At 48.0% G+C, this 12,961-nt stretch overlaps 1 protein-coding gene across 11 annotated transcripts in view; it reads right to left on the bottom strand.

The window, feature by feature from the left end:
• Positions 1 to 12,775, bottom strand: part of tead3 (TEA domain transcription factor 3) — a 231,197-nt gene extending 218,422 nt beyond the window's left edge. For 6 of the 11 annotated variants that reach the window (XM_033042768.1, XM_033042774.1, XM_033042776.1 and 3 more), the window contains exons 1-2: positions 11,463 to 11,883; positions 10,803 to 11,051 (exon numbers count right to left, since the gene is read on the bottom strand). The gene's annotated coding sequence lies outside the window, so the exon portion shown is untranslated. Of the gene's footprint in view, positions 1 to 10,802; positions 11,052 to 11,462; positions 11,885 to 12,484 lie in introns of those variants that run through there. The other 5 variants (XM_033042778.1, XM_033042773.1, XM_033042779.1 and 2 more) reach the window with 3 other exon arrangements.
• Between the last annotated feature and the right edge of the window lie 186 nt (positions 12,776 to 12,961).

The following is a 12,961-nucleotide window of genomic DNA, read 5'->3' as shown; positions in this document are numbered from 1 at the left end:
GTTGCTGCCTCACAGCGCCAGGGACACAGGTTCAATACCGACTACGGGTGCTGTCTGTACGGATTTCCCCTGTGAACTGTGCGGGTTTTCTCCCGGTGCTCCAGTTTCCTCCCACACTCCAAAGACGTACAGGTTTGTAGGTTAATTTACTCCTGTAGATTGTAAATTGTCCCTAGTGTGTGTAGGATAGTGCAAGTGTGCAGAGATCACAGGTCGGCACTTGACTCAGTGGGCCGAAGGGCCTCTTTCTGTGCTGTATCTCTAAATTGTATCTCTAAACTAAACTCAAACAGCCACAGGTTCAATGGATTATTTTGACTGAAAGCTTGGTTGAAGAAGAGGCATGTTGACAGATAAGAGGGAGGGAGATATTCTAAGAATATCTTGCACGTTCTCCCCATGACCTGCGTGGAGTTTCTCTGGGATCTTTAATTTCTCGCCATATTCCAAACACGTACAGGTTTGCAGTTTAATTGGCTTGGGGAAAAAAATTTTTTTTGCAAAATAAACTATCCCCATGTGTGTAGGATAGTGTTAATGTGTGGGGCCCGAAACGTTGCCCATTTCCTTCGCTCCATAGATGCTGCTGCACCCGCTGAGTTTCTCCAGCATTTTTGTGTACCAGCAATAGCTCGTGTTGAACTCTGAGTAACCACTCTATCACTTCCTGCAACTTCCGCCTTCCGATGTGTTCAGGAAACAATCGAAACCTTAAGCACCCAGATTCAAACTGCAGATTAGCCGAGATTTACTCTTTCATCAAATTATTAATATATGTGTGTGCCTCACTGTGAAAACCTAGCCAGATGCTCGTGAAGATTTCCAACCGGCAAGGCAAGGGGATTGTGCTCCACAAAGAACGTGCAGCAGTCCGTGAAAAAGTCAGATTTTTTTTGTCCTTGCCCCAGTTAAACTAAGTGGCTATAATCGACCACTTCCAAACTATATAAACCACTTGTCTTATTCATATCCCAGAAGGCAGGAGAATGGGGTTGAGAGGGAAAGATAGATTCGCCATGAATGAATGGCAGAGTAGACCTTTTTTTTTTAGAGATCCAGCGTAGATACATTTTACATTAATAGCAAGAAAATTTACCTATGGACATGTACGTCATTGGAGTGTGGGAGGAAACCGAAGATCTTGGAGAAAACCCACGCAGGTCCTGGGGAGAGCGTGCAAATTCCGTACAGATAGCACCTGTAATCAGGGTCTCTGGCGCTGTAAGGCAGCAACTCTACCACTGCGCCTATTTATGCCCTAATTCAGCTCCTATAACTTATGAACTTCCCCTCTGGAGATCACACCATTCCGGAGCCAACAATGGGCCTACCAGCGCATCATTTGTGGCCGGCCCAGATTAGTCCTGGTCTTTTCTCACCTCCAGCTCTGGGCACCACCCCCTCGCACGCCCCTACTTACAGTCTGAAGAAGGAACCCGACCCGAAACGTCACCCATCCTTTTTTTTCCGGGGATGCTGCCCGACCTGCTGAGTTACTCCAGCGTTTTGTGTCTATCTGTGTTTCACTTCCACCAAAGGTGGGACATTGAAGAGGGGGTTTAGTTTAGTTTAGTTTGGAGATACAGCATACAAACAGGCCCTTCGGCCCACCGAGCCCGTGCCGACCAGCGATCACCCGCACACTAACACAATCCTACACACACTAGTGACAATTTACACGTACACCAAGCCAATTAACCAACATACCTGCACGTCTTTGGAGTGTGGGAGGAAGCCGGAGATATCGGAGAAAACCTACGAGGTCACAGGGAGAACGTACAAACTCCGTACAGACAGCGCCCGTACGTCGGGTAGAGTTAGAGTGGACAACTTGAACACCAGCTCGCAAGACTTTCGGTTCGAGCCGTGGCCCGTCGGTCTACTGGCAGCAGCGGCTGCAGAATCACAGACCGTGGAAAATGTTCCCTTCTCACTTCCATTCAAAATAAAACAAGTTTTCCAACCTGCTATAATATTTATTTTCTAAACCGAACCAACACATGCCTTCGGGATTGAGGGGAACTTTATTGAAAATAAAGTGCTGCCTCTTTATAAAGATACAATCGCCTTCTCATTCCCAGCCAGAAGTTCCCACCATAAGCCATAATTCATCACCCGCAGGCGGTCACGATGGCGCAGCGGTAGAGTTGCTGCCTTGCAGCCAATGCAGCGCCGGAGACCCAGGTTCGATCCTGACTACGGGTGCTGTCTGTACGGGGTTTGTACGCCCTCCCCGTGATCTGCGTGGGTTTTCTTGGAGATCTTCGGTTTCCTCCCACACTCCAAAGACGTACAGGTTTGTAGGGTAATTGTCCCTAGTGGGTGTAGGATAGTGTTAATGTTTTGGGATCGCTGGTCAGCGCGGACCCGGTGGGAGGAAGGGCCTGTTTCCGCGCTCTATCTCGGAACTAAACTAAAAGGTAACGGGTTGCACATTGCTCCAACACCTCTCTCCACTCCCCCCCATCAGTCTGAAGAAGGGTTTCGGCCTGAAACGTTGCCATTTCCTTCGCTCCATAGATGCTGTTGCACCCGCTGAGTTTCTCCAGCATCTCCCCACTCTGTTCCTTCCCCTATCCCCGCAGGCATTATGTTCTGATGCTGGATCAACATCATCACATGTCAGTTGCTAACCTTGGGGTGCAATCTTCATGTTCATAGGTTCTAGGAGCAGAATCTGGCCATTCGGCCCATCAAGTCTATTCTGCCAGAGAGCATACCGACTGGCTGCATCGTGGCTTGGTTCGGCAACTTGAACGTTCAGGAGCGGAAAAGGATGCAGAAAGTTGTGACCACTGCCCAGTCCATCATCGGCTCTGACCTCCCCACCATCGAAGGGATCTATCGCAGTCGCTGCCTGAAAAAGGCTGCCATCATCATCAAAGACCCACACCATCCTGGCCACACACTCATCTCTCCGCTGAAGAAGGTACAGGAGCTTGAAATCTGGAGCATCCAGGTTCAGGAACAGCTTCATGATCAGTCATGATCCACAGCCATCAGGCTACTAAACACGACACCAAACAAGCTCTGAACAATCTATTATATATTATTGTTATCATATATATATATATATATATATATATAAACATAGAAACATAGAAAATAGGTGCAGGAGTAGGCCATTCGGCCCTTCGAGCCTGCACCGCCATTCAATATGATCATGGCTGATCATCCAACTCAGTATCCTGTACCTGCCTTCTCTCCATACCCCCTGATCCCTTTAGCCACAAGGGCCACATCTAACTCCCTCTTAAATATAGCCAATGAACTGGCCTCAACTACCTTCTGTGGCAGAGAATCCCAGAGATTCGCCACTCTCTGTGTGAAAAATGTTTTCCTCATCTCAGTCCTAAAAGATTTCCCCCTTATCCTTAAACTGTGACCCCTTGTTCTGGACTTCCCCAACATCGGGAACAATCTTCACAATAACAAACAGTCTATTATTACTATTGCACTCTATCTGTTTATTTATTGTGTATATATATATGGTCTGTGGTATATAGACACACTGAACTTTTTATCTCCTGTTCTGTATTATGTTTACATATTCTGTTGTGCTGCAGCAAGCAAGAATTTCATTGTCCTATCTGGGACACGTGACAATAAAACGAACTCTCTTGACAGTCATGACAGATCTATCTTTCCCTCTCAACCCCATTCTCCCGCCTGCTCCCCATAACCCCTGATAACCCTCACATCAATAACCTGTTCATCTCCTGCATTAAAACTATCCGACTCGGCCTCCACAGCCTTCCTGCGGCAATGAATTGCACAGATTCATCACCCTCTGACTCAATAAATTCCTCCTCATCTCCTTTCTAAAGGTACGTCCTTTTATTCTGAGGCTGTGGCCTCTGGTCCTAGACTCTCCCACCTCCTCTTCACATTCACTCTGCCCAGGCCTTGCGCTATTCGGTAAGTTTCAATGAGGTACCCCCTCATCCTTCTAAACTTAAATTTACACTCCAATCCTGTGAGCTTATTTAGTCATAGAGTCAGGTCTGAAGAAGGGTCCTGACCCGAAATGTTCAAGAAGGAACTGCAGATGCTCGAAAATTCGAAGGTAGTAAAAAGTGCTGGAGAAACTCAGCGGGTGCGGCAGCATCTATGGAGCGAAGGAAATAGGCAACGTTTCGGGACGAAACGTTGCCTATTTCCTTCGCTCCATAGATGCTGCCGCACCCGCTGAGTTTCTCCAGCACTTTTGTCTACCCTGACCTGAAATGTCGCCGACCCACGCCCTTCAGATCTTAGAAGGATGAGGGGGGGATCTTATAGAAACATATAAAATTATAAAAGGACTGGACAAGCTAGATGCAGGAAAAATGTTCCCAATGCTGGGGCAAGTCCAGAACCAGGGGCCACAGTCTTAGAATAAAGGGGAGGTCATTTAAGACTGAGGTGAGAAAAAACTTTTTCACCCAGAGAGTTGTGAATTTATGGAATTCCCTGCCACAGAGGGCGGTGGAGGCCAAGTCACTGGATGGATTTAAGAGAGAGTTAGATAGAGCTCTAGGGGCTAGTGGAGTCAAGGGATATGGGGAGAAGGCAGGCACTGGTTATTGATAGGGGACGATCAGCCATGATCACAATGAATGGCGGTGCTGGCTCGAAGGGCCGAATGGCCTCCTCCTGCACCTATTGTCTATGTTTCTTTGCCGAGTTAGTCCAGCACTGCGCGTTTTACTCAAGGCAAGTCATTAAGGTTGGACTCGCGCTGAGCGAGCTGATCGTTAAGATGCGGTGGCATTAGGAACCATTCAAAGTCCTAAAGAATCTAAGTAGCTACAATACATGAAAAAGAAAGTGTGGCACAATAGTAGATTTTCTGCTTTACAGCGCCAGAGACCCGGGTTCGATCCTGACTACGGGTGCTGTCTTTTACGTTCTCCCCATGAGTTTTCTCCGGGAACTCCCGGTTTCCTCCCACAATCCACAAAGAAGAACAGGTTTGTTGTAAGTTAATTGTCTTTGGTAAAATTGTAAATTGTCCCTAGTGTGTAGGATAGCGCTAGTGTATGGGGGGGGATCGCTGGTCGGTGTGGACTCGGTGGGCCGAGAGGGCCTGTTTCCGCGCCGTACCCCTGAAGCCGAAGGAAAACGCAACAACAGTCAGGTGTTGAACGTCAAGCTTGTTGTAATCTGACCATCAATTCCTCATTCACGTTATCACCTACCTGTCTGTTCTTATCAACATTTAACGCAGGTCAAGTCACCCAGTAACAAGGGGATAATTAGAAAATGACCAAGTGAAGGGAAGGGAAAGTACACACGCACACGCACACCCGCACAAACGTATGCTTTTTTAATTTAAAATCCAGAACATGCAGCCCAAATTGGTGGAGGAACTGCTTTCAATCGTAATGTTCAAAGTGAATCAATGTTTGTTTATTCATAAGACCCTGGAGAAAGTGCAAGGGGCTAACCAAAGAGGCCTTTCAAAGAGTTTAAGAAGGAACTGCAGATGCTGGATAATCAAAGGTACACAAAATGCTGGAGAAACTCAGCGGGTGCAGCAGCATCTATGGAGCGAAGGAAATAGGCAACGTTTCGGGCCGAAACCCTTCTTCAGACTTTCAAAGAGTGCAGGAACTGCAGATGCCGGTATGTATCAAAGATAGCCACGAAATGCTGGAGTAACTCAGCGAGTCAGGCAGCATCTCTGGAGAAAAAGGACGGGTGACGTTACAGGTCGGGACCTTTCCTTCAGACTCAGTCCCTTCTTCAAGACCCTTCTTCAGAATACACCCAATCAATCCCTCTCATGATGTTGTACACCTCTAGAAGATCACCCCTCATCCAGGGAAAAGAGCCCCGGGACACACGGACAAATTGAGCCAAAGAGCCCGTTTCCATCCTGTACGACTTTATGACATTATGCTTCATGTGTAGAAAGGAACTGCAGATGCTGGTTTACACCAAAGATAGACACAACGTGCTGGAGTATCTCAGTGGGTCAAGCAATATCTCTCAAGAGAATGAATGGGTGAAGAAGGGTCCCGACCCGAAACATCGCCCATTCTTTTTTTCCCCCCCCAGAGGTGCTGCCTGACCCACTGAGTTACACCTGCATTGTGTGTCTATCTTAGGTCTTTCAAAGAGCCAACACGGGCATGATGGGCTGAACAGTCTGTAGGTTGAAGATCTTTCTCTATTGATCTGTTCTGCACTCAGTCTACAACTTCCTGACTATGACTAGAGAGACTTGCTTGTGACATACATTCCAAAGAGAGTTAGATATGGCTCTTACGGCCAACAGAATCAAGGGATATGGGGGAAAACGCAGATTCTGGATGATCAGTCATCACCCTGCATCAGTCTGAAGAAGGGTTCGGGCCCGAAACGTTGCCTATTTCCTTCGCTCCATAGATGCTGCTGCACCCGCTTAGTTTCTCCAGCACTTTTGTCGACCTCGATTTTCCAGCATCTGCAGTTCCTTCTTGAACATGACCAGATTGAGTGTCTGTGCTGGCTCGTAGGGCCGAATGGCCTACTCCACCACCTACTTTCTATGAAAGAATTCACACTTTTCCTGTTACATACTAGCCCACAAACCCAGCGCTGGACACATCAGTCAACTGGGTTTAATACTGCTTCCATATTAACTGATAGCCAAGTTCTGAAGATTAATAGAATAACTTTCGTAAATGATGGTCAAAGCATAACCAAGACAGTAATGCCTTTAAGCAATGGCCGGACTTCAATTCACTTAAAAATCTATTACCGCATTTTCTTTTGTTCGGGAGATTCATGACTTTTGATATTTCTGAACCAAACCACCACCACGGAGTGAATTATCCACAAACTTCCACTTATTGAAAAATGTTCCCTTTACTAAAAAAACAACAAAAATTGCCCTTTCAATCCCTGCCAGAATTCCTGCAGAAAAGCCCATAAATAATGATTAACTTCCAGCAGGCTAACTTAGACATTAAAGTCACAATCATTTTTCAACGGCCGAGGTTCAAAACAAAATAGGAGTTTCCATGCTTTGTCTGTCTGTCTGTCTGACTCTCTCTCTTGCTCTCTCTCCCTCTCTTTCACTCCCTCTCTCTCTCTCCCTCTCTTCCCCATTCAACACTTCCTGCAGTACTGTGCTCAGTTCATCACCAGTGAGCTCTCCTTTCCTGCCAATCCTAACGTTAGTGTGCCCTTTTACACAATTTCTTCTATGCCCCGTGCTGTAAAATTCACAACGCCCGTCTCTCCAACCCAAAACCCCATTTCGTTATCTTCCACCATCTCCGCATCCATGTTACCCCTCCCCCATTCCTGAGCTTCATATCATCTCATTGTCACTCCCTAACATCTCTTATCTTCTCAGATAAGACACAAAACGCTGGAGTAACTCAGCGGGACAGGCAGCATCTCTGGAGAGAAGGAATGGGTGACGTTTCGGGTCGAGACCCTTCTTCAGACTCAGTGGAGAGGGAGTCTAGAGATATGGAAGGGCAAGGTGTGAAAAAGGCAGATCAAAGCAGATGGTGATAAGGAAATGTAGAATGGTTCATTGTTAGCTGAGGGGGAGGTGACAACACGACACACAATCAGTAATATTGAATCAGGAGGGAAGTACAACTAGTCGGAGAACTATTGTGGGGAGGGACGGGGAGAGAGGGAAAGCAAACGCAAACTCGGTTAAAAGCTTCCCAAGCAAAATATGTGATCCTGCTACTTGCTACTTATAAAACACAGCACAGGTTGAAGAAGGGTCCCAACCCCTCAGTCTGAAGAAGGGTTTCGGCCCGAAACGTTGCCCATTTCCTTCGCTCCATAGATGCTGCTGCACCCGCTGAGTTTCTCCAGCACTTTTATCTACCTCCAAATATCACATCGTGGGAGAGTCGAGGACGAGAAGTCATCGCCTCAGAATTAAAGGACGTTCTTTTAGGAAGGAGATGAGGAGGAATTTATTTAGTCAGAGGGTGGTGAATCTGTGGAATTCTTTGCCACAGAAGGCTGTGGAGGCCAAGGCAGTGAATATATTTAAGGCAGAGATAGATTCTTGATTAGTACGGGTGTCAGAGGCTATGAGGAGAAAGCAGGAGAATGGGGTTAGGAGGCAGAAGTAGATCAGCCATGATTGAATGGCGGACTAGACTTGATGGGCCGAATGGCCTGATTCTACTCGTATCTTTTACGATCTTATGATTACCAATCCATGTTCTAGAAATGGGAGGTGCTGTTCCTCCAATTTGCGTTTGGCCTCACTCTGACAGTGGAGGAGGCCCAGGACAGAAAGGTCAGTGTGGGACTGGGAGGGGGAGTTAAAGTGTTCGGCAAACCGGGGGATCGTGCAAGTCCAGGCGGACTGAGCGGAGGTGTTCGGCGAAACGATCGCCTGGTCTGCGCTTGGTCTCGCCGATATATTGGATCTGCTCGGCGAGTAAGATGGTAAATGGATAAATAAAGCTCCCCAGACACAAGGGGAGGTAGCTGACCCTTGCACAGTTGTGGAGTTTAGACAGCCAGTTGGTGCCAATGTGGATGGCAGCAAAAAGGGATGCTTGCTGGGGGGTGGTGGTGGGGGAACAGTTTCAGCAACATTTATGCTGGCCTCAACCCCAACACTAGATGCAAACGGACATTAAGTTGCAAAGATAGACACAAAAATCTGGAGTAACTCAGCGGGACAGGCAGCATCTCTGGAGAGAAGGAATGGGTGGCGTTTCGGGTCGAGTCCCTTCTTCAGAAACGTCACCCATTCCTTCTCTCCAGAGATGCCGCATGTCCCGCTGAGTTACTCCAGCTTTTTCCTCTATCTTCGGTTAAAACCAGCATCTGCAGTTCATTCCTACACATTAAAATGCGATGTTACGCTGCTGGGGCAACTTATGCAACATTATCAGCCTGCATCCTCAGTTCATCATCCGGCTTTTACTGCAACCAGTGTATAACTGACTGCACAGCTCAGGAAACACACACACAGTAATGTACACCACAGAAACTTTCAACGCACATCATAAACTATAAGGGTAAAGCTATTCCCATAGTCTAGATCAGGCTCCAAAATTGGAATCCAACCTTGGATATGATAAGCGTAGGAAGGAACTGCAGATGCTGGTTTAAACAGAAGATAGACGCAAAATGCTGGAGTAACTCAGCGGGACGGACAGCATCTCTGGAGAGAAGGGATTGGTGACGTTTCGGGTCGAGACCCTTCTTCAGACTGAAAGTCACCGACCGGTCTGATGAAGGGTCTCGAACCGAAAAGTCACCCATTCCTTCTCTCCAGAGATGCTGCCCGTCCCGCTGAGTTACTCCAGCTTTTTGTGTCTATCTTGGATATGATAACATTGATGGCTATTCTGTGCAAGTGTCTATAGTAAACAGTGTTAAATTGATAGTTTCACTGGTCCTGTGTTTCTTTGCAGTCTTCTTTCTGTTGTGGTGCGAGTGTGGGTGTGAGTCTGTGTTACCTGCAACCCTGTTGCAAGCAAGTGTTCTCATTGTGTTTAAGCAGGAACTGCAGATGCTGGAAAATCGAAGGTAGACAAAAAAGCTGGAGAAACTCAGCGGGTGCAGCAGCATCTATGGAGCGAAGGAGATAGGCAATAGGTTTCGGTACCTGAACCTCACCTGCACACCTCAATAAGCCCGCCCCTGCATGACATTATGCCGACCTACTTGATAGAAACACATTGCCCTGATCCATTCTGTATTATTATCAAACCCTGCACTGCCAGACCATGCAGACTGGGACCGTGGGATCTGGACCACGAGATGATGAGGAAATAACTCGAGAATAGCAACATTTTTGAAAACAAAATCCCAAATTCAGCGACAGCACAACCAGTGAAAATCCCCACCCTGGCAAGCGGAGAGTGGGGGGCCAAGGTCATCTGAATCAGGGGCACAACCACATTTCCCCACAGATCTGGAATAAGTTCACCAGCAACATTTTTTAAAAAGCAAATAAGAAACTGGATATCTGTTTCATTTGTTCCACTCCAAGTTGCAAGAGAAACATGGAAAATATAGGGCAGGAGTAGGCCATTCGCACCTTCGAGCCAGCACCAGCCATTCAATGTGATCATGGCCGATCATCCAACATCAGTATTTAAGAAGGAACTGCAGATGCTGGAAAATCGAAGGTAGACAAAAGTGCTGGAGAAACTCAGCGGGTGCAGCAGCATCTATGGAGCGAAGGAAATAGGCAACGTTTCGGGCCGAAACCCAAGGGTTTCGGCCCGAAACGTTGCCTATTTCCTTATTGTCATGTGTCCCAGATAGGATAATGAAATTCTTGCTTGCTGCAGCACAACAGGGTATTGTAAGCATAAATACAGAATATTTCCTTCCCTCCATAGATGCTGCTGCACCCGCTGAGTTTCTCCAGCACTTTTGTCTACAACCAAAATCAGTAACCGGTGCCTGCTTCCCCCCCATATCACTTGAATCCGTTAGCCCGAAGAACTATATCGAACTCTCTCTTGAATACATCAAGTCTGTATCACGAATACATCAATAAGTGGTGGGGGGGGGAGACTATCTGTTGCTTCAAGCGGTCATTCCACCAATTGAGCTTCGCTCCCCTCCACTCCCCTCCACTCCCCCCAAGTCCCACAAATAATGACATTTGGATTCGGCCCCACATCCATGAGCGATTTGAAACGCAAGTTGTCCCAGTACAGTGAAGAACACAGGCGAGAAATAAATAATACAAGCGTGTCAAGCAGATGAGAAGATGCCATATCTTTCCAGAGAGCGCATACACACAGTTTAGACTTCTACAGATTGTGTGGGGTTTTTGTTCAAAAACTATTAAGTAAATCAGCCAAGGAATGGTTTCGACTTACCCCCTGGGTGAAACCTCCACAAGAAACGGGTGGGAAAACTTCCGATAGCTATCCAAATGACCTCCAAGCCGATAGAGGTGTTTTCTCTTTGAGAGATTTTTTTTCCCCCTCTGTCTCTCGCTCGCAGGAAACGAAAACAACAAAAAAAAATCTCGGGACTTGGAAACAACAGCAGCGAGCGACGACCAACAAAAAAAAGTTTCTGGAGCCCCGGATAAACTTTGGGAAAAGCTTGCAGCTGCGTGTGAGCTGTGAGAGGGGAGGGGGTGGGGTGGGGGTAGGAAGGAGAGAGGGAGAGGGAGAGGGAGGGAGAGAGAGAGGGAAGAAAAAAAAAACATGGTAACTGATCGGAAATTAAAATACATCGGCGGCTGGAGAAAGTGCAACAGAACGAGAAAGCCGAAGCAAGCCACAAAAACTGCCCTGCACACGAATCGTTTGCTAATTCCCCCCTCTCCTTTTTCCTGCGGAAGTTCGTCTTTAAAAAATGTAAAATATGACAAAGATTTGTTCAGACCTTGCTCTCTCTCTCGCTGTTTCTCTCTCTCTCTCTCTCTCTCTCTCACACACACACACTCTCTCTCTCTGTGCCTGCGTCGGTTTCAGCCGCGCGGAATCCACAGTGGAATTGACACAAAACGAAATTCACAAAAGACTCACCAACTCAAAGTGGCTCGGACTCACTAAACAGGCAGAGGGCTGGGAAAAAAACACAATCCCGAGACGGCGAGCTGGGGGCTGGAAGGATTCCCAGTTTTTTTTTTTTTTTAAAGAGAAAAACTTACATATATTGTTTTGGGTTTTTTTTTAAAACAACTTTATGAAAAGTTGCGGGCTTTTCTGCGCCCGAGATGGGTTAATATTGTTTTTAAATATTTCCCGAGGTTGACAGCAGAGTGGAATTTCAAGAATGAGATTTGGTATGAAGAGCAGTCTCGCTCCAGAACTACACCAGAGGAGGGGCCAAGGGAAACTTTCGTCTCCGGAGAAGTTCGGGCGACCTCCCTAACTCCAGTGTGTTGTGTGTTGTATCCGGCAGCACTGTGCTGCTTTAGTGACCGGCGGCTGTGTGAGTGTGTGTTTGATGGCACTCGCGTTGCGTGAAGTGGGGAGGGAGGGGAGAGAGGGGGGAGAAGAGAGAGAGGAGGGGGGAAGAGAGGGGGGAGAAGAGAGAGAGGAGGGGGGAAGAGAGAGAGGAGGGGGGAAGAGAGAGAAGGGAGGGGGAGAGAGAGAGGAGGGGGAAGAGAGAGAAGGGAGGGGGAGAGAGAAGGGGGGGAGAGAGAGAGGAGGGGGGGGAGAGAGAGAGGAGGGGGGAAAGAGAGAGAGGAGGGGGGAAGAGAGAGGAGGGGGAAGAGAGAGAAGGGGGGAGAGAAGGAGAGGGGAGAGAAGGAGAGGGGAAAAACGAGAGGGAAGTGAGAGAGAGGGGGAGGATAGAGAGAGAGGGGGAGAGAGAGAAGGGGAGGGAGGGAGGGGGTGAGAAAGGGAGGGGGTGAGAAAGAGAAGAGAGAAAGCGAGGGGGAGAGAGGGGGAAGAGAGAGAAGGGGAGGGAGAGCGGTGGTGAGAAAGCGAGGGGGGAGAGAGAGGGAGAAGAAGAGAGAGGGGGGAGAGAGAGGGGGAAGAAGAGAGAGAGGGGGGAGAGAGAGGGGGCGAGGTTGTCTGAAGGGCCACCACCCGTGACTTACCCCCTCTGGGATGTAGTTCTACTTTCTCCACAAGCCCGCCTGTTGCTGACGATCCCGTGAAATTGGATGGGGGTTCTCCGCGTCTACACCCCTCATCCTAAAGTGGCCTTGCCATTACACCCCTGACGCAAGGCTTTTCGGAAACTTTCTCTCTCTCTCTCTCTCCCTCGACCAAAGAACCTTTGAGTTGCCGGGGAAAGCTCGTCCTAAACCTAGAAGTCTCAACCTCCCAATGTAGGCGCCATCTAAAGAGAGGGGAGACCCGGGCAGATTTTATATACTTGGTCATTACTTCTCCTGTCGCTCCTAAAGAGCATGGACCACAGGCTACAGAGAGGGAGCCCCCGTCTGGCTGTGAGAGGAACAGTGGCCAGATTTAGGGGGGGAAACACACACAATATGAACAAGTCATAGAGCACTCTCTGAAGAACCCGAAACGTCACCCATCCCTTCTGATCCAGAGACGCTGCCTGCCCC

This window comes from Amblyraja radiata, chromosome 24 (genome assembly GCF_010909765.2).
Source record: "Amblyraja radiata isolate CabotCenter1 chromosome 24, sAmbRad1.1.pri, whole genome shotgun sequence".
Lineage (NCBI taxonomy): Eukaryota > Metazoa > Chordata > Chondrichthyes > Rajiformes > Rajidae > Amblyraja > Amblyraja radiata.
Note: the sequence above shows the minus strand (reverse complement) of the source record. Positions and strands in the feature narration are given on the sequence as shown.